The sequence below is a fragment of the Macaca fascicularis genome, chromosome 8, assembly GCF_037993035.2.
Source record: "Macaca fascicularis isolate 582-1 chromosome 8, T2T-MFA8v1.1".
NCBI lineage: Eukaryota > Metazoa > Chordata > Mammalia > Primates > Cercopithecidae > Macaca > Macaca fascicularis.
In genome coordinates, this window is record NC_088382.1 from 112,289,145 (window position 1) to 112,316,408 (window position 27,264).

The 27,264-nt window shown below is 46.0% G+C and overlaps 2 long non-coding RNA genes across 6 annotated transcripts in view; one reads left to right on the forward strand and one right to left on the reverse strand.

Annotated features, from left to right (window-relative positions):
* Positions 1-27,264, forward strand: part of LOC102126327 (uncharacterized) — a 55,591-nt gene that overhangs the window by 16,293 nt on the left and 12,034 nt on the right. Inside the window, exons 4-5 of one of the 4 annotated variants that reach the window (XR_010577426.1) lie at positions 7,063-7,183; positions 10,475-10,651. This is a non-coding gene — a long non-coding RNA (uncharacterized lncRNA). The other 3 variants (XR_010577427.1, XR_006700479.2, XR_010577428.1) reach the window with 3 other exon arrangements.
* LOC141407447 (uncharacterized) lies at positions 23,360-25,550 on the reverse strand. Of its 2 annotated transcripts, none has more exons than XR_012416574.1 (2): positions 24,601-25,550; positions 23,360-24,073 (listed from the first exon to the last, which is right to left on the reverse strand). It is a non-coding gene; the product is annotated as an uncharacterized lncRNA (long non-coding RNA). The 2 variants fall into 2 exon arrangements; XR_012416573.1 differs by having other exon boundaries at positions 24,594-25,550.

Sequence of the window (27,264 nt, forward strand, 5' to 3'; positions counted from 1 at the left end):
TGCTTTCTCCTTTCCTATGTTGAAGAATGTTTCTGGGTTTGGGAGTTCAGGGGCTTTTCTCTGTTTACCTGTCTCCTCATCATTTACCTGGGGAGAGAATTGGCCTAAAGGAGCAATGTGAAGGATGGCACCCTCCTGTCCTCGTGAGGGGACTCGAGACCTGCTGAGGGCTCCTCTGTGGCCTACAGCATCAGTCCTCCCCGCAGGCACATGCCTGTCCATCTGATGGCCCAGCTGGCAGCCCAGTTATGGGTAAGGGCAGGAAGAGTGAGGGTGCTGGATCTAGAGAAGAGAGGGCAGGAGGCATGGCTGCCTTTAAGAGAAAATAGCAGTAAGACTGGCACTAAACCCTAAAATCAGGGTTTCAACCCAACTGTTGGGTCCTTGATGGAAGCTTCCTCTCTGGGCTTCACCACTCCCTCAGAGTTTTCTGAGCATGTGTAAAGCTTCCTCCATAGCCATCCAATCCTTTGATGCCAGGTCTGACTTTGGTAGAGTCCAGAAAAGGAAACTGAGAAGCTGGGTGTGTTGCTAGAAAGATGAGTGTGATAAGGACCAAACACAACTGCACTGGGCGCTGGGCTACATCTCTGTGAAGTTATCTCCTTTGGCCTTACTACAAGCTGCCAACATGCCCTCCTCCACAGAGGAAGGAACAGAGGTGCACAGAGAGAAGTCTAAAAACAAGTCACATTGCTGGTGGGTGGACAGGAGCCCAGGCAGGCTGCTCATTGCTTCCCTGTCCTGGTGTGGTGTGTGCCTGGGGACCATGGCCACTCTGCCAGGCTGGGCCCACCAAGTGTTCTCTAAAACCTGGAGTCCTTACTCCTGGTTACAGGAACGGTTCCCAAGCCTGGGTGATCATGAGCTGCCCATTAGGAAGTCCAAATACAGATTCCTGAGTCCCTTCCCTGACTTCATACCTCTGGCATAGGGCCTGGGAGTCAGTAATTTCCAAGCTCTCCTCAAGTGGTTTTGATAATCAACCAAGTGCAGGAACCATTGGGTTAGATCATTAGTGGGGCCTTTGTAATGAGCATCACCTAAGTCCAGGCACCTGCTTTCCTGGACTTAGACTCAATTATAAGGCTGCAAAACACACTAGTGTATATCTCTGGAACTGTAAGTCTGGCTCTGGCCATTTAGTCACTTGACCAATGTACATGAAATACCCATCTTGTACCTGTGCTGTTTCAGGAATGGGGATATACCAGAAGAGGCAGGGCTACTGCTCTCATGGAGCATGTAGTCTAGCAGAGATATCCAAAACCCCTTTGCTTCCACTCCAGCACCTTTCTTTCCACCACCTTTACCTCCTTGCATCTTTTTTATTTTCCTGGTCTTCAGACCTTATGAGATCATAAACTTTCTTATTAAAAAAAATTTTTTTGAGACAGGGTCTCACTCTGTTGCCCAGGCTGGAGTGCAGTTGTGCAGTCATAGCTCACTGCAGCCTTGACTTCCTGGGCTCAAGTGATCCTCCTGCCTCAGCCTTCCAAAGAATTGGGATTACAGGCCTGAGCTACTGCACCTAGCCCATAAACTTCTCCTTTCAAAGTGGAATCTATGTCCAATTCATTTCTAGACTATCATTTTCTCCTGGACTCACCCCTACACCCAGTCACCTATACCTAGTATAATAGTTTGCACTCAGTAAATATTTGTTAAATAAATGCGTTTATTCATTCATCAAAGATTTAGAGTGCCTACGACGTGCCAGGCATCGTTGTTGGTACCAGAACAATGATGAGAGTGAAGCAAGCAAGGTACTTAGGGTGCACAATTTAAGGAGACACTTACTCTAGGATCATGCAAGTGCACCTGAGCCTGAGGACCTCCTTAAATGTTGTGCCCTAGGTGCCCTGGCTCTTTGCAGGGATATGCATGTTGCCTGTCCTAAGTCTTTTTCATTTGTGTGTGATCTGCCTTTTCAGCCAGATTGTGAGGCCTTATTCTGGTTTGTCTCTTCCTCCTCTTCCTGCACTACCTCCTGCCTTATACGATGTTTTCTAGAATCTTGTCCCTGATCACCTGCCTGGGAATCCCTGGTAGCCCTTGTTTAAAATTCAATTTTCCAGGCCAGGCATGGTGGCTCATGCCTGCAATCCCAGCACTTTGGGAGGCCAAGGCCAGTGGATCACTTATCGTTAGGAGTTTGAGACGAGCCTGGCCAACATGGTGAAAACTCGTCTCTACTAAAAATGCAAAAAAATTAGCCAGGTATGGTGGCATGCTCCTGTAATCCCAGCTACTGGGGAGGCTGAGGCAGGAGAATTGCTTGAACCTGGGAGATGGAGGTTGCAGTGAGTCAAGATCGTGCCATTGCACTCTAGCCTGGGCAACAAGAATGAAACTCTGTCTCAAAAATAAAAAGTAAAAAAATAATAAGAAGATAAAATTCAGTTTTCCAAGTCCCACCTATTGAGTCAGGTTCCTTGAAGGTGACACTGAGGAATATGCATCACTGACAAGCTCCCTGAGTGGCTGAGGCACATTGAGGACCCCTGGCTCACTGGTTTGTTCAGTCAGTAGGATTAATGCTGAACAATACTAGAAGAAGAACACAGGGAGAAGACGGGGGAACAGGGGTATTTAATATGCATCAGTGCCTTTGGATTCTGTTTACAAAGACAGAAAAGGAAGGCAAGAGAAGAAGGCAGTCTAGAGGTGTACATGCTGGCCTGGACTCTGCCCTATGTGCTCTATAGGAAGATCTTGGCCAGCTCACCCTTGCACTTTAGCTGGGCCACTCTGGACCCTGCCTCCTCCTCTCCTCCTCCTCCTCCTCCTCCTCCTCCTTCTCCTCCTCCTCCTCCTTCTTCTTCCTCTTCCTCTTCCGCCTCCTCTTCCTCCTCTTCTTCCTCTTTTTCTTTCTTTCTTTTTTTTTTTAATACAGTGTCTCACTCTATCACCTAGGCTGGAGTGTTAATGGCATGATCTCGGCTCACTGCAACCTTTGGCTCCCAGGTTCAACCAATTCTCAGCCTTCCAAGTAGCTGGGACTATAGGCACATGCCACAACCCCTTGCTAATATTTTGTATTTTTAGCAGAGATGAGGTTTCACCATGTCGGCCAGGCTGGTCTGGTACTCCTGACCTCAGATGATCCACCTGCCTCAGCCTCCTAAGGTGTTGGGATTACAGACATGAGCCACTGCGCCAGGCCCTTTGACTCTTTTTGAGTTGCCCACACTGCCTGCCCAAGGAGCTAGAGGCTGACACTGTCAGCTGCTTTGGCAGCTGTGCCAAAAGTTTCTCTGGTGTGGGGTAGGGGCAGGTGGGTTGATGGCTGGCTGGGGGATGGGCATGAGTGTGGCAGGGCAAACAAAGCACGTGGGAAGGTCCGTAAGTTCATCTCTGACTTCTAAGATGGGTAGCTATCATTTTTACGTGCTTCACATGGTACGCTGCATCAATGCCCACACACTTTGGGGTGACAGATACATATTGTTTAATGGTAATTATCTGGATGAGAGAAATCACTTGTGTGAGTTACCAGTAAACCCAGTTTGCAGGGTGGAGCACACCTTTGGCTTTCCCAATCCATTAGCCCCTTGGCGGTATCACCATGAGATTCCTCTTGCTGTCCAACCACACCCAGCTCCCTCATAGAAGAGTTCAGGAGTGAGTCTCAAATCTGCATTTTAGCTTGTTCTTAAAAGGATTCAGGCAGGGAGATGGAGGACATAAAGTTCAGCTCAGGAGGCAATTTGGGACACTGTTGGCATCTGGGTAACCATCCAAGTGCCCCTAAATGACAAATTATTGACATAAGGCTTCCAACAGCAGGTCATTAAAGTTGAATTAATTAATAACCTATTATTTGCTTGTAAGGTTGAGGACAGTGGTTTTGAAGCTTTTATGTGTATCACTATCACCTATTAAGCTTGTTAAACAGGTGCCCCACCCCAGACTCTTAAGAGCTGAGGCCTGGAAATTTATCCTTTCACCAAAACTCCCCAAGCACTTCACATACACACACACACACACACACACACACACACACATACACACACACCCCCCATGAGCTTATCTCTGGTTCTTTGAACTAGGAAGTTCTGCAGTGTTTTTTTCTTTATTTCTTTTTTTTTTTCTTTTTGAGACAAGATCTGGCTTTATTGCCCAGCCTGGAGTACAGTGGCACAATCTTAGCTCACTGTAACTTCTGTCTCCCAGGCTCCAGTCATCCTCCTGCTTCAGCCTCCAGAGTAGGTGATACTACAGGCACACGCCGCCACACTTGGCTAATTTTTGTATTTTTTGTAGAGACAGGGTTTTGCCATGTTGCCCAGGCTGGTTTCAAACTTGTGAACTCCAACAATCTGCCGGCCTCAGCCTCCCAACACGGAGATTACAGGCATGAGCCACCGCACCCGGCCGAGTATTTGCTTCTTAATTAAGGCAGGGTATTCTGCCTCCACCCTCAGCCTTTTCTTCAAATGTGATGGTTTGTGCTCTGTCCACTTGGCCAAGATGGAACTACCTTTTCAAGATCCCCTTCCCTGTACAGTTCTGAGTTGAATTTGGCCAGAAGAAGAATTTGTACCAGGTTTGGAAGATGTGAAACAGCAGCCATTACTCTCGGAAGGTCGTCAGGGTTAAATGTGGTGACAGACACAGGCCAGCGGGTTCCAGCTTGTGCTTGCTGTCCTGCACTGCACATCCAGTCCTCTTCCTGACTGCTGATTCCAGGACCGGCAGCAGCGCCAGCCCCTCCCTCAGATGGCATTTCCACGGAGGAGGGACCACAGGCTTCTCTTTTCCGCCCCTCCACAGTGGCAGGATGTGCTTAGCTTGTCCAAGGGACTGCTTGGCAGCTCCTTCTCTGATCCTCCCATTCCTCCAGGGCCTTCGCCTCTCCAGTTCCTCCCAAAGTTGTGTAAGATCCAATTCCTATAATAAGTGTGTCCCTTATCCCATAATTCCAAGGGGTTCCCTTCCCTGACTTAACCCTGACTGTTCAGTAAAGAAGTACTTCCCATGTCTGAAATAAATCAAGATCTGGGAATTAGGACTTCCATTTAGATCCAAAGGAATGTCCATGGGATGTAAAGATGTGTAAACACCGTGAAGGCAGCTAAAAGCTCACCCATCGGTCTTACCTTCCATGATTATAGGGTAATTGAAAAATGTGATTTCCCCAAGTTCTCTACTGGCAAATACAGTACCTTGGGCAAAAGCAGTACAAGTCACCCTTTCCTTTTCCTCCTGCCTTTCCTTTTAAGCTGGTGTCCTTGTTCAGACCACAGCGTGCATATATGGTATGTATGTGGTAGCTTGTCATTTACTGCAAAGAAGCCCTGAGTCCAGCCTGTAACAGAGTCCATTCCTAGAATCATTAAGTATAGACAGGTCACAGAATGGCCCCACCAAAATGCTTCATGAAAGGATAGGCGTTCTTTGGCTTGTTGTACAATTTTTTCTCTGCTCCAATGCCAGAGCGTTGGTCAGCCATTCTTTTCTGACCACCCATGTGAAAAAGCTCTGGTAGGATCCTGGATTGTCCCTACTATAGCCTTCACAATACTGGGCTGCTACTATTCACTGGATGTCTGTGTTATGCACTAGATGGCAAGTACTCTTTTTTTTTTTTTTTTTTTTTTTTTTGAGATGGAGTCTCGCCCTGTCGCCCAGGCTGGAGTGCAGTGGCGCTATCTCGGCTCACTGCAAGCTCCACCTCCCAGGTTAACGCCATTCTCCTGCCTCAGCCTCCAGAGTAGCTGGGACTACAGGCACCTGCCACCAGACCCGGCTAATTTTTTGTATTTTTAGTAGAGATGGGGTTTCACCATGTTAGCCAGGATGGTCTCGATCTCCTGACCTCGTGATCCGCCCGCGTCAGCCTCCCAAAGTGCTGGGATTACAGGCGTGAGCCACCGCGCCCAGCTGATGGCAAGTACTCTTAGGATGGTGTCTCTCATCCAGTCACTTGGCTCCCCAGTGTCCAGCACAGCACCTGCACAGAGAAGCATGCAGTAAACATTTGTGGTGTGAGTGATGAGCCATGCGGAGGTCACATCTGCTTTGAGTCTGGGACTTTCCTATCAGGCTATATCCTCATTTGAAAGGGCCTGGAACCAGGGGCCAGGTCTGTGCCCCCTTTAGAGTATGAGGCCCACATACCAGGAGACGGAGCTGTAGAAGGGCCAGCTACTGGCCACCAGAGACCTGACTGGTGTGTGACCTCCTGTGGTGCCTGGCCAATGTTGGCTGATCACAGGCTACGTCAGGGTTGATAATCCTGTGGCACAAGAGCCCCCCGCTCCATTCTCCAGAGCCCACACTCCCTAATCTATTATGGCCCTTGAACCTTCTCAAGATAACACCTAGGCAGCTGCTACCAGTCATCAGAGTGGCAGCTATAAATGGAAGCCATTCTTCACCCTCAGGCAGCCTCTGAGATCTGTCTCACCATCATCCCTGCCATCCGAGGCATCACTACTTTTGTTTATGGGGAGGCATGAATACCAAACCAAAATATCAACAAGTGAAGTAGAAATTGAGTTGTAAATAAATGATACCAAGTTTATCCAACTCAAGCAACCAATAAACCAACCACTTGACTGGGAGAAAAACATTTTTCTCCCAGTCAAATGGAAAAGGCAAAAAGATGGCTTTGTTTATATACTATGATGTCACTTTTATTTATTAATTAATTAATTTATGTATTTATTTATTTTTAGAGACAGGCTCTTGCTCTGTTGCCCAAGCTAGAGTGCAATGGCATGATCATAACTCACTGTAACCTTGAGCTCTTGGGCTCAAGTGATCCTCCCGCTTCAGCCTCCTGAGTAGCTGGGACTATAGAAATGTGCAGCTAATTTCATTTTTATTTTTAGAGATGTGATCTTGCTGTATTGCCCAGGCTGGTCTCAAACTCCTGGTCTGAAGTGATCCTCCTGGTCCTGCCTCCTAAAGCACTGGGATTACAGGCACAAGGCATTGCACCCAGTCAATGCCACTTTAAAATGGGAGTTTGGTATGGACTCAAATGTCTGGGGACAAGACTGCCCCCACTGGGGACTCCTTTACTACAAAGAAACCTCTTCTCCCCCTCCACAGCCCCACATGCAGGTCCGGTAGGAGTCTCCAAATCCCATCTGTCTCCCTGCACTGCAGTTGCCTTGCTTTACCTGCAGAGTTTGGCATCCGGTAGCAATGTCTCGAACCCCTGGAGTGTCAGGTGAGGAGAGGAGAGGCCAGCACTGTGGAACAATGGAAGGAGGGGACAGGAGGCAACCACTTGGCTTCTCGCCCCAGTTCTGCCACTTACAAACCATGTTACCTGTGATAAGTCAACATTTGGGAGCTTCCACTTCCTCACCTGTTAAAGGAAGTCGAGGCAGTAGTTATTAGTTGCCTGTATGTATGTATCTCGTTGGGATATTGATAATATCATATAACACTGAAAAGGCTAATGTGAAAGTGCTTTAAGTAAGAAAGGGGAAAGTTTTTGTTTTGTTTGCTACTTTATAGCACACAGCCTGGCCCATAGTACAGTGGGGTGTTCAGTAAAAGGTTTGTTGAATGAACAAATGTGAACACAAAAATCTTGCTCCCCTGGGAGTGGAGGGGGAAGTGAGATGAGGAAGGTACACACAGGAGGGCCTCACAGGTGGAGGAGATATTGTATTATGAGACTGAAGGGGGCTACATGCTACATGCTTTCTAGTTCCTCTCTGTGTTTGTGTGTTGAATATTTTTTGTATGTATTCAACGTATAATGAAAGCATTTTTAAAAAATTAATGAACAAACAAACAAGAAGACAGAAAAAACCCCTGTGAAGTGCCTTCCCAAAGGAAGGTATTATTAGTGTGAGTACAGCTTTTGCTCTGCCATTAAAACAGTTCTAAGTGATCTCACTTAATTCACAAAGGTTCTATGTTGGGGCCAAACATTGCTGAAAGGTGGAAGAATTCATGGAGAGAAGGTTATACCACAAACCAAGATCTGCTTTTTAAAAGGAAACATGCACGCTTATCTTTTGGCTTGAATTCACTGCCTTTCACTATGTGTGGTCCCTCCTGCGCCGAGTCAGCATAGGGTTCAGGTAAGCCGTGGTTCTTTGCTTGTGCAGTGGCCTCTGCCTCGCTTCTCCTTGCGAGTCTTACTCATCCTTCAAGACCTATCCCAGGCGTCATCCTTTCCAGGAGGTTTCTCTGAACCACCTCACTGGATTAAAAAGCATTGCACACCTTAGCGTGTCTATGGCAGTGGATCTCCATTGGGGGTGGGTGACCTTGTTTCACTGGGGACATTCGGCAATGTCTGGAGACAATTTTGATTGTCATGACTGGGGGTGGGGATAGAATGTGTACCACTGGCATCTAGTGGGTAGAGGCCAGGGATGGTGCTAAACATCCTACAGTGCACAGCACAGCCATCCCCACAATAAACTGTCTGATCCAAAATGTCATTAGCACTACTGTTGAGAACCCTGCTTGACGGTATGAAGTTATCTCTTTGCGTCTCAGTAAGGACCCATATCAACCTGGGAAGACCCAAGGTTGATTCAGCCTTTTGTCCCCAGCACCCAGTACACTGCTATTAACCACACACACAGATACACGTGTGAATATGTATATATAAACTATGTATATCGATATTGGGTGGGGTTTTTTTGAGACAGGATCTTACTCTATCACCCTGGCTGGTGTGCACTGTTGTGATCATAGCTCACCACAACCTCCACCTCCCCAGGCTCACATGATCCTCCTATCTTTAGCCTCCTACAGGCATGCACCACCACACCTGGCTAATTTCTGTATTTTTTTGTAGAGACAGGTTTTTGTCATGTTACCGAGGCTGGTCTCAAACTCCTGGACTCAAGTAATCTGCCTGCCTCAACTTCTAAAAATGCTGGGATTATAGGCTTCAGCCACTGTACTTGGCCTCTTTTTTTTTTTTTTTCTTTTGAGACAAGGTCTCGCTCTGTCACCCAAGCTGGAGTGCAGTGGCACGATCATGGGGCTCACTGCAGCCTTGACATCCCTGGTTCAAGCAATCTTCCCACCTCAGCCCTTCTGAGTAGCTGGGACTTTAGGCAAGCGCCACCGTGCCCGGCCAGTTTTTAAATTTTTTGTAGAGATTGGGTCTCACTATGTTGCCTAGGCTGGCCTGGAACTCCTGGCTTCAAGTGATCCACCCACCCGGGCCTCCCAATATGCTGAGATTACCGACATGAACCACTGTGCTGGCCTGTGTTGTTTTTTTCATTCATTCATTCCTCTATTCAGTGTAAAGTGCAGTACTTAGCTGGAGATGCACAGAACTAAGGTTCCTGCTCTCAGGAAGCTTGGCAGTCAAATGGAGGAAAAGTTCACGTCAACACCCAGTTATTCACAAGACAGGTTGAAACAGGGCCCTAATAGAGGATAGGCAGAGTGCTCTGGGAGACCTGATGATTAGGTTGAACCAAACTAAGTTGCTGACATGCTACCTTTTCAACTGGAAAAAACAGCAATTTTGTATGGTTCACCCCAAAATGTGGTTTAACCTACATGCTTTGGACTGGGTTGAAGGTGACGATCAGACTTCACAGAGGAGACACAGAAAATGTTTCCAGTCTTGACTTCTCCACTGCATGGTCCTTCCCTGAACACAAGACCATGTATTTTCTTCCCCAACATCACACTTCCTGGGAGAGTGTCTTGCATTTATAAGGCCTTAGTAATTGTTTTGTTGACTAGGGTTCAGGTAACTATTGGTACTGCAAGTTGGTTTTTATTATTGTGACTGCACTTTTACCCCCAGAAACTCTGAAGAACAGTGTTACACAGGCACAAAATTTGTAGTATTTTCCTAGTGGCAACAGGTGTAAGAAAACACAGTCCCCTAATACCACCCAAAGCCACAGCCTGTCAGGGGAACCATCGTGGAAACTGTCAGGAGCTAAAGGTCCAGGGCATAGCTGGTGGCCATCTGGGAGGTCAGCTGCCCCTGGCGGTGTCAGGCAGCCCCATGCACACCAGGCCATGAGCCTTGGCTACTTACTCACCTTGTGTTCTGCAGCAGGTGGTGGAAGATAAACAGCTCAGAGCTGGACTCAGAACTTGGCAGAGTCCTGCTTTCAACTATGTGCAGCCAGAAAACTCTGGAAAACTGAACTGTTTATTAGGGTCAAACTTTGGTAAGTCTGATAAAGTCTGGCTCCAGGTGTCATTCTAGTCTCTTGAAAGAATTGCCCAGAAGCTCATTGCTGACGGCTGGATGTTACCAGTGGCATACAGCCTCTGCTTGTGGGTGGAATTCAGCAGTTCGGATACCGCCCCACGGCTCCTGATGCAAGCCTGGGCAGGAGCTAGAGCTAGGGGCTTGAAGCCAAGGAGGAGATAAGCCCAGGGGAACCCTGCAGGCTATCCAAACATCTGCCAGCTGGACTAGCTCCAGGCCACTGGTGACCCCTGCCATGACACTGGACACCAGTAGCAAGAAAGCCTGCAATCCAGTATGCTTCTCCTTTCCTTTCTACAGGTCTCCTAGAGAGTGGAGCTAGCTCCCATCCTTCCAAGTGCAGCAGTGACATTAAGGACATTTGTTCACATGGATCACAGTTGGTGTTGGAAAGTTGTCCTACCTGGACATTGCTGTCAGAGCCATGGACTAAAATACTCAGTTCTGGCCTAAATAAAGCAAGCTCTCAGTGTCAAAGACTTTTTTTTTGAGATAGAGTCTTGCTCTGTTGCCCAGGCTGGAATGTAATGGTGTGATCTCAGCTTACTGCAACCTCCGCCTCCCAGATTCAAGCAATTCTCCCGCCTCAGCCTCCTGAGTAGCTGGGATTATAGGTGCACGCCACCACACCTGCTAATTTTTGTATTATTAGCAGAGGCGGGGTTTCACCATGTTGGCCAGACTGGTTTCCAACTCTTGGCTTCAAGTGTTCCGCCCGCCTCAGCCTCCCAAAGTGCTGGGATTACAGGTGTGAGCCACAGTGCCTGGCGTTTTTGAGGACTGTTATACGTAAAAGAAAATTCAGACCATGGGCATAACATTCCTTTAGCTGTTTTGCATAGACATGTTTTTTTGCTTTAATATGGGTCCACTGGGAAAAGGTTTGTGGAAATCTGAGCAGCTGATGTTTGTGCACTCAGATTCTTTGGGATCTATCTGTGAGACTTGATGAAGCAATATGGCTTCCACCATTTCCCTAGGGAAAAGGTTACTCAAGGTTACTGAACTCATGAAGCCATGTGGATTTCCAGCATGTGTTATTATAATCTCACTATCCTTCTGATTTTAAAATGCTGTAAGTCTGCAACTTTTTTCTGTGGTCATCACTTCCCCAAGGTATCCACCTTCCAGTTTGTCCTATGGAGCCATGCTCTTGGCAGAGTTTGGCATTATTTCTTATTGGGGGTTTTATTTTTGTAAAATTGTGTTAAATCACTAGTAAGGAAGACTTTGTTTAATTTGTATTTTTGGAGGGGAAGAAATATTTTTTGGTATAACCATCATAAATCTTACCAGCTCGTAAGTGGAGCTTCATTTCCAGATACTGTATGTTAAAGCCACCAATGTTTCAAGAGATTCTAGAGACTATGATGTTGTTGAATGACTGAGTTTTCCAGCATCATTTCTAGCCTTCATCATATGTTATCATAACAATAATTATATCAGTTATAAAGAGTCTAAACCCATAGTTGGATAAATGAAATCAAATACCCTTCATTTTTTGTAAGGTTTTCCAGCCTGAGCAATGTCTCACAGGTAAAGAAACAACACAAAATTAAGGCAATTACTTTATTTGAACAAGGAAGTGGCATAATAATTTTGGGAGAAATAGCTGTCTTCTATCTGGTTAGTTATCTACTGTTGCACCTTCTTTTTTTTTTAATTTTTTGAGACAAAGTCAAGCTCTTGTCACCCAGGCTGGAGTGCAATGGTGTAATCCTGGCTCACTGCAACCTCTGCCTCCTGGGTTCAAGCAATTCTCCTGCCTCAGCCTCCCAAGTAGCTGGGATTACAGGCACCTGCCACCACACCCGGCTCATTTTTGTATTTTTAGTAGAGGCAGGGCTTCACCATGTTGGCCAGTCTGGTCTCAAACTCCTGACCTCAGGTGATCTGCCTGCCTCGGCCTTCCAAAGTGCTGGGATTACAGGCGTGAGCCACTGAGCCCAGTGCACCTTCTTGTAAAGTAAGCACCACATCATCTCTAGAATGAGCATCCAACTGCTCGTTGGGAGATGAAACTTTCATTCTGGTTTGAGATGAATGCATGGACTCACATGGGGCTACAGAACCACTAGTCTTGACTGAGTTAGAGAAAATGAAGGTAACATGTTTATATTTCCAAGTTGCTTCCATTGTAAAAATAAGTTTTATATCTCCTTTTGTTAGAAAATATTCTGGTCAAATAATCTTGCAAAGGGAAGATAACCTAGCCTCAAGTCTATCATATAAAAGCAAAGAGACAATGATTGATTTTCTGCTCAGTTATCATGTTTAGGACTTTTACAGGGCACATGTTAATTCCCAGGGAACACTGCTATGCTGTTTGTGCCAGAAATTTCCTGTATTCTCCCTAGGCATCAAAAAGGTCACCTGGCCGGTTGTACACAGTCCACACTGGGTCTCCCACAAACAGCCACATGGCCTTCATATAGATCTTTTCCTCCAGAAGAAGTGGGGAGAGTTATGATGTCTCCTTACTCCAGAAAGATCCCCATCCATTTGTACTCTTTTATCTCTCACATCAAAGTGCCTGCTGCAGGAGGTGTGGTGGCTCGGCTCACCTTGTAATTCCAGCTACCTGGGAGACTAAGGTGATCCTTTGAGGCCAGGAGTTACAGACCAGCTTGAGCAACATAGTGAGGCCTTGTCTCTAAAAATGAAAAAAAAGGCAAGGGCGGCGGGGGTGGGTGGGGAAGAAAAAGAAAACAAATGTAGCAGAACTCATCATCCAAGTGCAAATACCCCTCATAAAACATCTTAATCTTTTCTTCATAACTTGATAGTTTATCTTTGCACATGGTTGTTATGTCCATCCAGGAGTAGTTTCTCTCCTTTCGTATTGTTCTAATTCTGAATCATTCTGATATTGGTAAGCATCCAGCTTCTAGTAGTGCACCCGAGGCAGCACGGGTGCTTCAGACCCATGAGCAGAGGAACGCAGGCAGCTGTCATCGGGGGCTCATCCACATATCAGGACTGGCCATGGCCTCAGATGCCCTGGCAGAGCAGGCCCAGCAAGCAGACGGTGGCTGCTGGAGAGGGGAGGGGTCGTGGTGGTCCAATCTGAAGGTTGGCAAGCTCTCTAAGAAACACTTAAAAAAAAAATCTAATTCATCTATACTAGAGGCTACTGGGACTCCTATATGATCAAGCCCATAGTTTGTTGCAATTAGTATTTAAAGCTTTTTCTCCAAAGGTCACAGGGATCTTTGCAGCAGCTTCCTGGAGGTGGTTCATACCAACTCCCCAGAGTCAACATGTGCCTCTCTTCCCAAGTCTGTGCTCAGAGACCAGGTATTGATAGTTTGAAATCAGCCCCAGTGGAGTATTTACACCAAAGAAATTGCAAATGCCACAAATCAGGATTTTTTTTTTTTTTTTCCTGGAGATGCTGGTTTTTAAACATTTGCTGCCAGTCCGCCAAACAATTGTCTCAAATATCATATAATAGTAGGTTATGTACCCTATGTCATGATATGTTTTTAAAAACTAACTAGTGGCCGGGCGCGGTGGCTCACGCCTGTAATCCCAGCACTTTGGGAGGCCGAGGCGGGCGGATCACAAGGTCAGGAGATCGAGACCACGGTGAAACCCCGTCTCTACTAAAAATACAAAAAATTAGCCGGGCGCGGTGGCGGGCGCCTGTAGTCCCAGCTACTCAGGAGGCTGAGGCAGGAGAATGGCGTAAACCCAGGAGGCGGAGCTTGCAGTGAGCCGAGATCGCGCCACTGCACTCCAGCCTGGGCGACAGGGCGAGACTCCGTCTCAAAAAAAAAAAAAAAAAACTAACTAGTGGCTACCGGGCTCGGTGGCTCATGCCTGTTATCCCAGCACTTTGAGAGGCCGAGGTGGGTGGATCACGAGGACAGGAGATCAAGACCATCCTGGCTAACATGGTGAAACCCCGTCTCTACTAAAAATACAAAAAAAAAAAATTAGCCGAACGTGGTAGCAGGCACCTGTAGTCCCAGCTACTCAGGAGGCTGAGGCAGGAGAATGGTGTGAACCCGGGGGGGGATGGAGCTTGCAGTGAGCCGAGATAGCGCCACTGCACTCCAGCCTGGGCAACAGAGTGAGACTCTGTCTCAAAAAAAAGAAAAAGAAAAAGAAAACTAACTAGTGACTGGTTGTGATGGTTCATCTGTAATCCCAGCACTTTGGGAGGCCAAGGCGGGCAGATCACTTGAGGTCAAGAGTTTGGGACCAGCCTGGCCAACATGGTGAAACCCTGTCTCTACTAAAAATTCCAAAACTTAGCCAGACATGGTGGTGCACACCTGTAATCCCAGCTACTTGGAGGCTGAGACAGGAGAATCGCTTGAATCTGGGAGGTGGAGGTTTCAGTGAGCCGAGATTGCGTCACTGCCCTCCAGCCTGGGTGACAGAGTAAGACTCCATCTCAAAAAAATGAAAAAATAAAAATAAAACATAACTAGTTTTTAAATAGAAAAAGCCATACATGCAACATGTGTGTTGGATAGAGTACAGTATAAACTTTTGTTTAAAAGGGACCTAAAAATATAGTGGTTTAAATAAAATAGAAGTTTCTTTTTCTCCCAGGTAAAGGTCCCAAGTTAGACTTCCCAGAATCATGAAGGCAACTTGATTTTCCTCAATATATTGCTTCTGTCTGTGGGTCTAAGGTGGCTGCTCCAGCTCCCACCATCATGTCTGCATCCCACTGATCCAGAAGGGGAAAATAACAAGGGCAAACTTTATCTATTCCTTTGAAAGTCATGGCCCAAAGATTACACATATCCTTTCTGCTCTCATTCTACTGTCTAGAACTTAGTTACATGGCCTAGCACAAGGGAAGCTGGGAAGCATAATCTTTAGTCTGGCTCCCCCAGGCCCAGCTAAAACCCAGGATTTCTATAATTAAAGGAAGAAAGAGAGAGTGGATATTGGTGGCTAACTAGCAGTTGTGGTCCCTATAGTGTAAAAATTCAAGTGATATGACAGATTGGACAGAGAGCTGGCATCCCTCCCCCAACTCTGGCTTCTAGTCTTCCTCCCTAAAGGGAGTTTCCAGAGTTTCTGTGGCTGTAATAGGGTATGTGTATATGTTCTCTCTTGGGAGGCCACGTAGCCCCAAAGATTAAAATGTGGACTTAGATGTCAGAATGCCCTGGGTGTTGATCCCACCTCCATGGCTGACTAGCTGTGTGAACATGGGCAGTATACTTAGCCTCTGTGCTGTAGGTCTCCATAAGTAAAATGGAGATGACAATAGTACCTACCTTTCTGGGTTCTCATGAAGACGAAATGTGATCATATATAAGTAAACACTCATATAGGGGCTGTTATAATTCTACTTGTATCAATTTAATAACATAGAATGTTTATTTATTTAAAAATAACACCATTGATTTTGTGCACCTCAGCTTTATGGTCCCCTTGGCTCTGTTGCTCAGAAGTGATCAGTTCTCATCACAGAGGAAACAGATGGGTTCTGGAGTTAGAAGACCTGGATTTGAACTAGTATTTGAATTAATTTGAACTAGTATTTGAATTAATCATTCCAACTCTCTGAGTCTGCGTTTCTCAATTTATAAAATAGAGAAAATAATATTATCTCCCAGAGCTGTAATGAGGATCTAACAAGACCATGTAGGTGGAAATGTGTCATAACTATTAAATTGCTATTCCATATCAAATCTGAGAATAACCACATTGGGAAGCATTTTAGAGGTCATTTGGTCCAACTAGTTACAGGGTGAAGGCAATAGGATGGGCTTCTTGCAATGAAACTGACCCAGTGGTCCTGTAGACAGTTTGTTTTTGTTTTTTTTGTTTTTGTTTTTGTTTTTGATAAATGTAGAAATTAACCCTTCTGGTCTTAAAGCTTGATGCTTAGATTGGTTTTATCTGAGTTCCTTCACTCAGCAAAGGACCCCCAGGCCTCTCAAAAAATATCGCAGAGGCCGGGCGCGGTGGCTCAAGCCTGTAATCCCAGCACTTTGGGAGGCCGAGACGGGCGGATCACGAGGTCAGGAGTTCGAGACCATCCTGGCTAACACGGTGAAACCCCGTCTCTACTAAAAAATACAAAAAACTAGCCGGGCGAGGTGGCGGGCGCCTGTAGTCCCGGCTACTCGGGAGGCTGAGGCAGGAGAATGGCGTAAAAACCCGGGAGGCAGAGCTTGCAGTGAGCTGAGATCCGGCCACTGCACTCCAGCCTGGGCGACACAGCGAGACTCCGTCTCAAAAAAAAAAAAAAAAAAAAAAAAAAAAAAAAATATCGCAGAACTGAAACTCACAAGATCATCAACGAGACGCAAGGCCCCTCATTCATCGTGATTGCTTCCTTACTCCTACTGAGTACCTGTTTTCCCATATCTTGTTACATTTCTTTCCTGCTGTATAAAACCCTAGTTTTAGTGGATCAAGGAGTTGGATTTGATACTGATCTCCCATCTCCTCACCTGTAGCAACCGATTAAAACCTTCCTTGGCAATAATCATTGTCTCTGTGATTGGCTTTCTGTGCAGCAAGCGTCAGGACCTAGACCAAACCCCTGGTGTTTCGCTAACAGCAGCACCTGCACACAGAGGCAGGTTGCCGGCAGTCATCTGTACAGATGACTCAAGAATTCACATTGAATTGGTTATTTTCTGTCTCCCTCACTGCCACCTCTCCAGGCAAGGCCAAGCAAACACCCATCCACACGCGAAGTACTGGAATGACCTCTTAAATGATCTTCCTTTTTTAAATTTTGTTCTTTAATCAGCCCATTCTCCACACAACTGTCAGTCATCTTTAAAACAAAACAAAACAAAAGGTCTGATACTGTGTGTCTTCTCTGCTTTCAAACATCTAATGGACTTCCATTTTCAATAATATGATGGGGTAGGCTTCAGACAAACCTTCCATTGTACAATACATACTCAGAATCTTAAAGGTATCAATGACTTGGCAGGATAATAAAGAGTTGTCTGATAGGTTCAAATCCAAGTAAAACTGGGAAGCCAGAAAGGTAAACAGAGGATGGGAGCTATTTTTTTTCCTGAGATTTGCCATAACTGGTGAACTCTGTAATGCACAGTATTGTCTGGGAGTGATATTCAAAATGACATCAACAAAGTGAAGCCTAGACCAGATCTAGCCTCTAGACTGCAAGTAGGTTAGGGGGGAAATGTGGATAATGGTTGGTGTTCCCTAAACTCCAAGTTTGTGTTTATTACCATTGCACTCTTGATACTGACTCTCAGAGATTTCCCTAAACCCTTGGCTCTATGCCTACCGCTTAAGGAGGTTTCTTCTAAACAGGTGAGAGAGTAACATTAGAGAGAATTACAGAGTCTTTATCTTCTAAATGTTTTTTAATTCTCTGGCTTTCTTTTCCCTTCCATGGTTTCTGAGTCATTTCTCTGTTATTAGGCAAGGTGCCCAACACTTCATAGCTCGTAATTCCTCTTCACTCTTCAGGAAGTGACTAGACTTTTCAAATCCAGTCTTAGGGCACAGCCTTCTGCTGGCAGAGCTCCCTCACTGGGCCTTTGGAGCTGCACGGAGGCAGAGATGCAGGATATCCAGGTAGACAGACCTTCTTGACTGAAGGGCTCCAGACTTTTAAAGTGGGCAGTATCCGTGTTTCAGTGTCTCTGCACCCTAGCTTAGTAGAGAGTGTGGACAAAATGGAAGGACAAAAATCCAAGAAGGACACAGTGAAGATCTAAGAATCAAAATAGTGCAGTGTAGACATTAAGAATCTGGACTTTAGGATAAAAGAGATCTAAGACTAAAGCCTGGCTCTGTCACTTCAAAATGGTGTGATCTTTGCCAAATTATTTAAGCCTCAATTCTTTCATCTGTAAGCTAGCAATACTATGAGGTTGAACCATAGGAAATGGCTTTTATGTAATTATTTTCAAATTATTACCAAATATTTTCAACTTCATACGGGTACAACCTGATAAGTTGGTACCTACCTCATACAGTTGCTGAGAATGAACGATCATTTATTAAAAGGGCATAGCAGGCCAGGAGTGGTGGCACGCACCTGTAGTCCCAGCTACTCAGGAGGCTGAGGTGGGAGGATTACTTGAGCCCAGGAATTCTAGGCCAGCCTGCGTAACATAGAGAGGTCCTGTCTCTCTCTCTTTTTTTTTTTTTTTGAGACGGATTCTAGCTCTGTCGCCCAGGCTGGAGTGCAGTGGCACCATCTCGGCTCACTGTAAGCTCCGCCTCCAAGGTTCACGCCATTCTCTTGTCTCAGCCTCCAAAGTAGCTCGGACTACAGGCACCCGTGACCACGCCCAGCTAATGTTTTGTATTTTTAGTAGAGACGGGGGTCTCACCGTGTAAGCCAGGATGGTCTCGATCTCCTGACCTCATGATCCACCCACCTCGGCCTCTCAAAGTGCTGAGATTACAGGCTTGAGCCACGACGCCCGGCCGAGAGAGCCTGTCTCTAAATAGAGAGAGAGAGAGAGAGGAAAACAAAGGGCCTAAGACAATGTTTTTTGTTTTTTGTTTTTTGTTTTGAGACAGTCTCACTGTGTCACCCAGGCTGGAGTGCAGTGGCACAATCTTGGCTGCAACCTCCGCCTCCCCAGTTCAAGCAATTCTTGTGCCTCAGCCTCCCGAGTAGCTGGGATTACAGGCGTGAACCACCACACCCTGCTAATTTTTGTTTCTTTGGTAGACATGGGGTTTCACTACATTGGCCAGACTGGTCTTGAACTCCTGTCCTCAAGTGATCCGCCCGCCCTGGCCTCCTGAAGTGCTGGGATTACAGGCCACCACGCCTGGCCTCCTAGGACAATTTTTAAGGAGTATTTGAGTAGAGAACTGAAGGAAGTATGTGAACAAGCCAGGCAGAAGGAATGGGGAGTGCACAGTCTCCAAGGCAGCAGCATGCTTGACAGTGTTCCAGGGACAGCAAGGAGACCATTGTGGCTGGACCTGTGAGGGAGTGAGCAGGACTAGACCACACAGGGCCATGTGGGCCTGTGTGTGTGTGTGTGTTTGTGTGTGTGACTCAATGATGAAAACAAGAGCTAGTGTTTATTGTGAAGGATATTCTGAACACTTACGCAGCACAGAGTAAGTGCTCAATAAACAAAAGCTCAAGAAGCCGAGGATGTAGATGGTCTGTAGATGAATGAGACACAGAGAAGAAGGAGCAGACTCTAAATAACAGAGCTAGGCAGCACGAACTGGGACTTGCTAGGGGAAGAGCTGCGGATTGTGCTCCCAGATGCTGTCAAGAAGGACTCTTGGTCCAGGGTCCAGGATAAAGGGCTGTCTCATGGTGCTTGGCTCATCACGCATTGAGGGCAGGCCAGGAGGTTATTCGTGGGTGACTAAAGCTGGTAAATTTAGCATCTTTAGCCATTAGGCACACAGACTCTGGACTCAGCTCTCCCAGTTACTTGTTCTGTGACATTGGGCAGGCTACTTAACCACTCTGAGCCTTCGTTTCCACTTTTGTAAAACAAGAGTAATAATGCTACCTGCCCCTTCTGGAGCTGCATGAGGATTAAATGAGATAACTCAAGTGGAGCACATTGTAACAGTCAGTAATTGTTATCATTCCTGGATGCCTCGAGCCCATTAACTACTACTTATGTTCAGGCACTTGTGTGAGGACCAAAGGCTACATCAGAAGAAACCTGACAAGCATCTCCAGGGCCCAGGAAAGCCTGGATAGGAGACTGCAGGCCTTCAGGACAGGCTTCAAGTCAAACACTGGGATTAGGGGAGAGAAAGGAGTTGTGAGAAGTGCTTGAAGAGAAATGTAGACTTTATTGCAAACTAGGATTTGATTTTTTGGATCATGAGTTAATGAGGAAGAGCAAATCTCCCCTGGCTTGAGGGAGAATGTAAGGGGAAGGGGGTGATATGTGCAGAAACATCCTGTGCTCCATGCCCTGTATACGCCGCTCATTTAAACCTGGCTAAGGGTCTTCTCGCCTACGTAAGGAAACTCAGGCAAAGAGGCAGAGCCAGAAGTTGGAATCGACCTAATAATACTTACAGCCTAATATTTATGTGAATAACAAGGAGATCTCAGATATGACCCCTATGAGTTAAGATTCTGTTGGTTGCAAGAAGCAAAAATCGATTGGAGCCAGCTTACATAAAAAGAGAAAAAATTTAAAAAAAAATAATATTTGGGGGAGGATCCCAGGAAGAGTCTATCCACTAAATTTCAGAAGGAACAGAGATGATGGAGAGAAACTGATGGGCCCAGCTGTGTTGAGGGACAGGACCTAAAGGACCAACATGGCTGCTAGGCACCTCATGCCTTGGAGCTGCTTCCAGAAGATGGGAATTGCTGGACCTGTGTGACACCCTCAGAGCAGTCTGAGACACAGTGGGTTTCTGCAAGATTCCAGAATGGGATGAGGCAATAAGAGAATAACTCTTAATTTTTTATTAAAAATAAATGTAATCACTTTGGAGTTTTAGTCAGGGTCATTACATAAATTTATTAAGTGCCATTGGATAAAACACCGACCACCCAGATGACATTTTTGAGGGTTCACCTATGGGTCTAGGGGATTATCTGGAGAGTACAGGTGGTAATGTATGAGGGTACTGCTCTGGTGACACTACCTGAAGGTTGGGGGACAGTGGGGCAGTGTCTGGGGGCATCATCTGAAAATGTACTTTCTGAATTATGAAGGCATTATGGAAGTCACATGACAGGAATTTAGAAAGAGAAGAAAAATGTCAGCCATAATCCCACCATAATTCCATCATTCTTGTCACTTCAGTTGCCATCACAGTGTTTGTGCAATTGTTTAACCTGCTTTTTTCCTGTTGGCGTGAGCATTTTTATGCTGCTCATAGTCTTCACAACCATGACCATTAATAGCAACACGACACGAATGTACTTTGTATAAAATGAGCAGACTTGGCATGGGGAGGGCAAAATTGACATTTTTGTCAATAAAATACTAATGTGAATGAAAAGTCCTAAACCTGATGCCATCTACCAGCCGACCTGATTTTTAAGTCATCACCTGTTCCTGAATTCTTCATGGCCATGCTCTTCCTGCCTATTGTGATCTGTGTCCAGATCTGTTGCTTCAAGATGGGAGTGTGCAAGGCATAGAAAGTAAAGCTGGAATGAGATAGAGTCCCTGCAAATTGTCTGGATGTCTAGATTGGTTCTCCACTAGAGGCACCCACCCACTGAGTGAATATTTGGCAATGTTGGGAGAAATTTATGGTTATTACAACTTGGGGTGGGAGAGGGGTGTTGCTGGCATCTAGCGGGCAAAGGCCAGGGATACTGCTAAACTTCCTACAGTGCACAGGACACCCCCACAACCAAGAATCATCCCATCCAAAACATCAGTAGTGTCAAGATTGAGACACCCTGATCTAGACTGGAGTGGAATTTCATTTAAAATGTTAATGGCGGCCAGGTGCAGTGGCTCACGCCTGTAATCCCAGCATTTTGAGAGGCCGAGGCAGGCGGATCACCTGAGGTCAGGAGTTCAAGACCAGCCTGGCCAACATGGTAAAACCCCGTTTCTACTAAAAATACAAAAATTAGCTGGGTGTGGTGGCGTTCGCCTGTAATCCCAGCTACTCGGGAGGCTGAGGCAAGATAATTGCTTGAACCTGGGAGGCGGAGATTGCAGTGAGCCGAGATTGCGCCTCTGCACTCCAGCCTGGGTGACAGAGGGAGACTGAGTCTCCACATTAATTAATTAATTAATTAAGATATAGTAAAATGCTAATGAAACCAGGCACAGTGGCTCATGCCTATAATCCCAGCACTTTGGGGGGCCAAGGCAGTTGGATCACTGGAGGCCAACAGTTCAAGACCAGCCTGGGTAACATGTTGAAAGCCCATCTGTACCAAAAATACAAAAAGATTAGCTGGGCATGGTGGTGGCTGCCTGTAATCCCAGCTACTCCAGAGGCTGAGGCACGAGAATCTTTTGAACCTGAAAGGTGGAGGTTACAGTGAGCTGAGATCTCGCCACTGCACTCCAGCCTGGGCAACAGAGCGAGACTTTGTCTCAAAAATAAATAAATAATAAAATGTTAATGGATGAGCACACCCTAAGTTTTGTTTTCTGCCCTTGTTTCATTTGGGAAGAATTCTGATTTTTATTTTTTGTTTTTTTGCTAAGGATTATGAGAATGAATTATAACAGGTTTGCAAAGGACTTGAAATATAGCACGAGGCAAAAGAATGCAGAGGTTAAACATAAAGACTTTGGAGTTTGAAATAATTTCATGGTTGAAATCCTGGACCACTGAGTAAACTTTCTAAGGCCTGCAAAATGGGATGACACCTGCTTCCTAGTGCCACGGCAGGGACCAAATGAGGTCATGAGTGTGAAGCACCCAGCACACTGCCTGGTGGGGAGGGAGAGTGCCATGAACGGTGGCAGGGGGGATTATTGTGCCAAAGTTCAGGTTCACAGAGTTTATCACTTCCCTAACCTCTAAATTGCAGTTGCATTTGGTAAATTCTTATTTCAGGAAAAATAGGTTTTAACTGATTTTTGTGATCTGGGCTTTTGAGATCTAGGCAATGTAGAACAGATATCTGACCTACGTAAATTTTATAGTATGAACTTTTTGGGTGTGAGTTGTCTAACTGAAATATCTAGTATATTTTTCTGGTGATCTTTCTTTTAAATAGCTTATTGTGTATTCTCAATTAAGAATTCCTGGGTTTTGGCTGGGCGCGGTGGCTCACACCTGTAATCCCAGCACTTTGGGAGGCCGAGGCAGGCGGACCACGAGGTCAAGAGAGCAAGACCAGCCTGGCCAACATGGTGAAACCCTGTCTCTACTAAAAATACAAAAAATTAGCGGGGCGTGGTGGCAGGCTCCTGTAATCCCAGCTACCTGGGAGGCTAAGGCAGGAGAATCACTTGAATCCAGGAGACAGACGTTGCAGTGAGCCAAGATCGCGCCATTGCACTCCAGCCTGGGCAAAAAGAGCAAAACTCTGTCTCATAAAAAAAAAAAAAAAAAATTCCTGGGTTTTTGTTTGTTTGTTTTTAACATTCTTCATTGGTTATTTTGTATCTATTGAGAATTTAAGAGTGGACCAAGCTAAGGTAAAGATTGCTGTGTATCTGGACAAAATTATTGTTCACAGATACGATAAGAATCTTCAGTGCAGTGTAAGGAGATCTTTTATCCCCCATCCTGAGCTAAGTGTCTGATTATCAAAAAGCAGGAGAAGGGCCCAGTGTAGCTTGAAGGCTGGCAATCACTATGTTCTACAGCTTGTTCTTGTGTGTCTGAGAATCCATGAGGGGCATTGAACATCCCTTATGAAAAGCGTCCTGGGCTTCCTGGGGGAGGCACAGTGTTGAGTCCCAGTAGATGGAAAGGGCACACCCAGGACAGCCTGGTGCAGGGGCCATTGCTGGAGGCTGACATGGGCACATTGAACAGGCAAGGGTGGAGAGGGTAGGGTGGGACATGCAGGAATTCTGGCCTCCAAAGAAGAAAGAGGAGAAAGGAGATCCACAGGGTAAGAGCTGCTCCTGACACGGCAAACACTGGTCCTGGAGAAGGAAGATGCAGCCAAAGAGCACAGGGGTGCAGAAAGGGGGACTTGGGGATTAAGCCTGTTTTTGCCTTTGGAAAGCTGACTCATAGCAGAATATTCACAGCCCTTCCAAGCCGGCATGTTCCTCCTTTCGCTCCTCCTCTCATCCACCCTCAGCATTGTCATGAGGCTCCGTGCTGTTTTTATGAGTTCCTGGATGCTTTGGATCCCCTGGGAGTCCTGGCTGGGAAAGACCACTTCTTTCTTCTTCAGCTGGCCTGTGCTTTGGGGCCCACTGCAGCCCCTGGAGGAGGGCAGAGGAGCACCCATGTGTCATCTTCATTCATGGCCTTGATCTATCACATTTCATTGTCTTTTTGTGAGCCATTTCTCTTCTCCCCAGAACTTACAGTGAGCTGAAAAGATAACGGATATGCAATAATTGGTTTGGGTTCTATAAATAGTGTAGAAGAAGAAAAGGGAGAGGGTTATAATAAAAAACAATGTGTGGGAACGTAGTTATTGAAAAAGTGTGAAAATCGGGGGTTGAGAGAAGGGACAAAAGTGAAGCAAACGGCGGAAGAAAGACAATGTGTCTGCAATGCAGCCTTGGTGGGATGAGGCGAAGTCAAAACCAGCAGGCCTTGGAACACGCTCCTGAGATGAGGAGGAAGCACTGAGGGAGCCCGGCCAGAGGATCCTGAAAGTTTTGCATTAGCCTGGGGCCTTCTACGCTGTAAAACTACAGATCACATAGGATGTTTGGGGAGCGTTAAAGCATCTTTCAGGAATTCCCAAAAGTTGTTGGAAGATTTGTGTGTATTGGAAATTTGTGGTTTTTCTAGGATGAGGGTACAGAACCACCCACGTTAGTCCATTTGTGCTGCTATAACAAAATACCCAAGACTGAGTACTTTATGAAGAACAGAAATTTACTTCTCACAGTTCTGGAAGCTGGGAAGTCCAAGGTCAAAGTAGCAGCATTTTCCTCACTGGTAAGGGCCGCTCTCTGCTTCCGAGATGATCCTTTGTTGTTGCACCCTCTGGAAGGGGAAAAGCAGTGTCCCTGCAGAAGGAGGAAGGGCAAGCAAAGGAAGCTGAACACTGTGCAGTGTGAAGCCTCTTTTATAAGGACTTTAATCCCATTCGTGAGGAGTGGAGCCCTCATGACCTAATCACCTCTTAAAGACCCCGCCTCTGAATACCATCACATTGGCCATTAAGTTTCAACATCTGAGTTGTGGACGTGACATATTCAAACCAAAGCACCACCCAGGCGGCAGCTGCATGCAGAAGCCTAGATCATGAGAGGAGCTGGACCTCTAGACTGGGAGAGTGGTTAGCATGGAGGTGGTGGGGCAGGCCCTGTGTGGGTGGATGGTCCTGGATGGGTCCAGACTGAGAACAGAGCCTCAGATGACCCCTGGCAAACAAATAAGAGGCCCCAAGTGAAAGGGGATCCAGAAAGAGCTGGAAAGCTGAAAGGGAAAAACCTGGGAAAGAGTGTTATACAGCAACCGAGAGAAATGGGAGTTTCATAAAGAGAGAGTGAATAACAGATCAGATCATGTAAGAAAAGACCTACAGGGGTTTATTGGATGTCAGTAATGGTATGGTCAGTGGCGTCTGTGGTGGGAGCTGTTTCCCTGCAATGGTGTGGTAGGAAACCAGGTGGGGGTATGAAGGGAAATGCCAGGAGAAGGAAGGAGAGAGCTAGTGCCACCTGCTCTTTGAGAAGGTCAGCTTGGAAAAGGAAGCCTACAACACTTACTGGGAGTTGGAAGCAGGATCAAAGAGTTATTTTTCCTTGTCTGGTTTTTTTTTTTTTTTTCCAAAAACCCAGTCTTAGCACGGGTGCAGCCTGATGGAAAGAAGCCGGGACAGGCCAGGGGAGAAGGGTGCAGGAAAGAGAGTGGACAATGGTAGAACAAAGACCTGGAGCAGGCCATATGGAATGGGATGGAATCAGAGCCCACGGTGCAGCTTTGTGCATCAGCCTGGAGGATGACAGTTGAGACAATTCATGCCTGGTAAGCTCTCTTCTCCGTGAAGTGGGAAGCGTGCTCAGTCCTGAAGGGACTGGGCCAGGGAAAGGGTGAATTGCCCAGGGAATTGGGCGGGGTCTACGGGACTGAGCAAGCAGTTGCTACTGGAAACCATATGTTGGTGGCAGTTCCGGGTATCTTGCCTGGGCATTTTCTCCAGCAATGAGACTACCATGGATGCCCCATTCTACCACCCGGGCTCCTCCTCCCAGCCTCCTGGGACCCAGCCCCTGCCTATCTATCCACTGCCCCTTCAAGAAAGTGTGCCATGCCAGGCAGGGTGTGTGTGTGTGTATGTGTGTGTGTCAACACCTGTCAACACCCCATTGCCTGAAATGAGTCCAGCCTCGTTTGAAAGTTCTCATCACGTTAACCCAAAACCCACTTCCCAGGCAGTCTGTGTTTTGGAGTCCTGATAACTTCCACAAAGCTGTTTTAATTCTACCTTCCAAAATCAGACCAATCTAGGTTTGAATCCTATTTCTGCCCCTCATTAACTCTCTGTCCCTGGGCAGAGTTTTCCATAACTGTTTTCCAGTTTCCTCAACTGTAAAATCAGAATAATAATACCGTCTTATGAGGTCATTGAAGGATTAAATGAGAAGGCGTGTGAAGCATTTTGTACAATGTCTGGCTTATAGTGTGAGATCAATGCACGATCACCATAATAACAAAAAATTAGAGATGATCCCTAATGTTAATCTTATTAAGGTTAACAATAATTATAATCACAGTTCTGCAAATATCTGATGTCCGTGATGTTGCCATGAAACTCTGTTTTCTAGTTTAAAAGTCTCCAGTTCTTTTGACATTTTCTGCTGGGGAAGTTTTCAAACAGCAGCTCTGTTGGAGGGAAGTGGGTCCCACGTCTCTGGAGGAATGCAAACAGAAAATGGAAGGTCACTCGGCAGGGATGGGACTGCAACTTGTGATTGAGGCTCCAGCTGGCAAATCCTAGGGTCCCTTCCCAGCCCTATGTCCTTCCAACCTTCTGACTTAAAAACAAGGTCAGATAATGAAGTGTGCACTAAATGCTACTCAGTGTCATAATAGTTATCACTGTCGAGGCCAGGGTTTTAATAGAAACGTCTATCTTCTAAACTCTAAAATTAATGGAGAGTGGTCTCATTAATCTACAAAACCTCAACAGCATCATACTTGATCCTAGAGCTGTAAAGGTATGTAAAGTGTTACTTTTCTGGATAAAAATAATAGCAACACTTGTATAGATAGTACTTATCCTTTAAGTTCTGCATATTTCACATGTATTAGTTTCCTTAGTCTTCATGAAAACCGATGAGGAAGGTACTGCTGTTATCCTCATTTTATAGAGGGGGAAACTGAGGCTCAAGAGGATGCATGACATTCTTTAGGCCACCGTGCTGGGGAGTGCCAGAGCAGCACTTGAACCCAAGCAATCTGGCTTCAGAATACTTTCTTGACCACTAAGCTATACTGCCTCTCTGGTGAGGATGGAAATTGTAAACATTTCCTTTTGAGATTTTGTTCCTTTTGCCAGAAAAGCTCAAGCCACTTAAACCAGAAATGAGTTCATTTTCTAG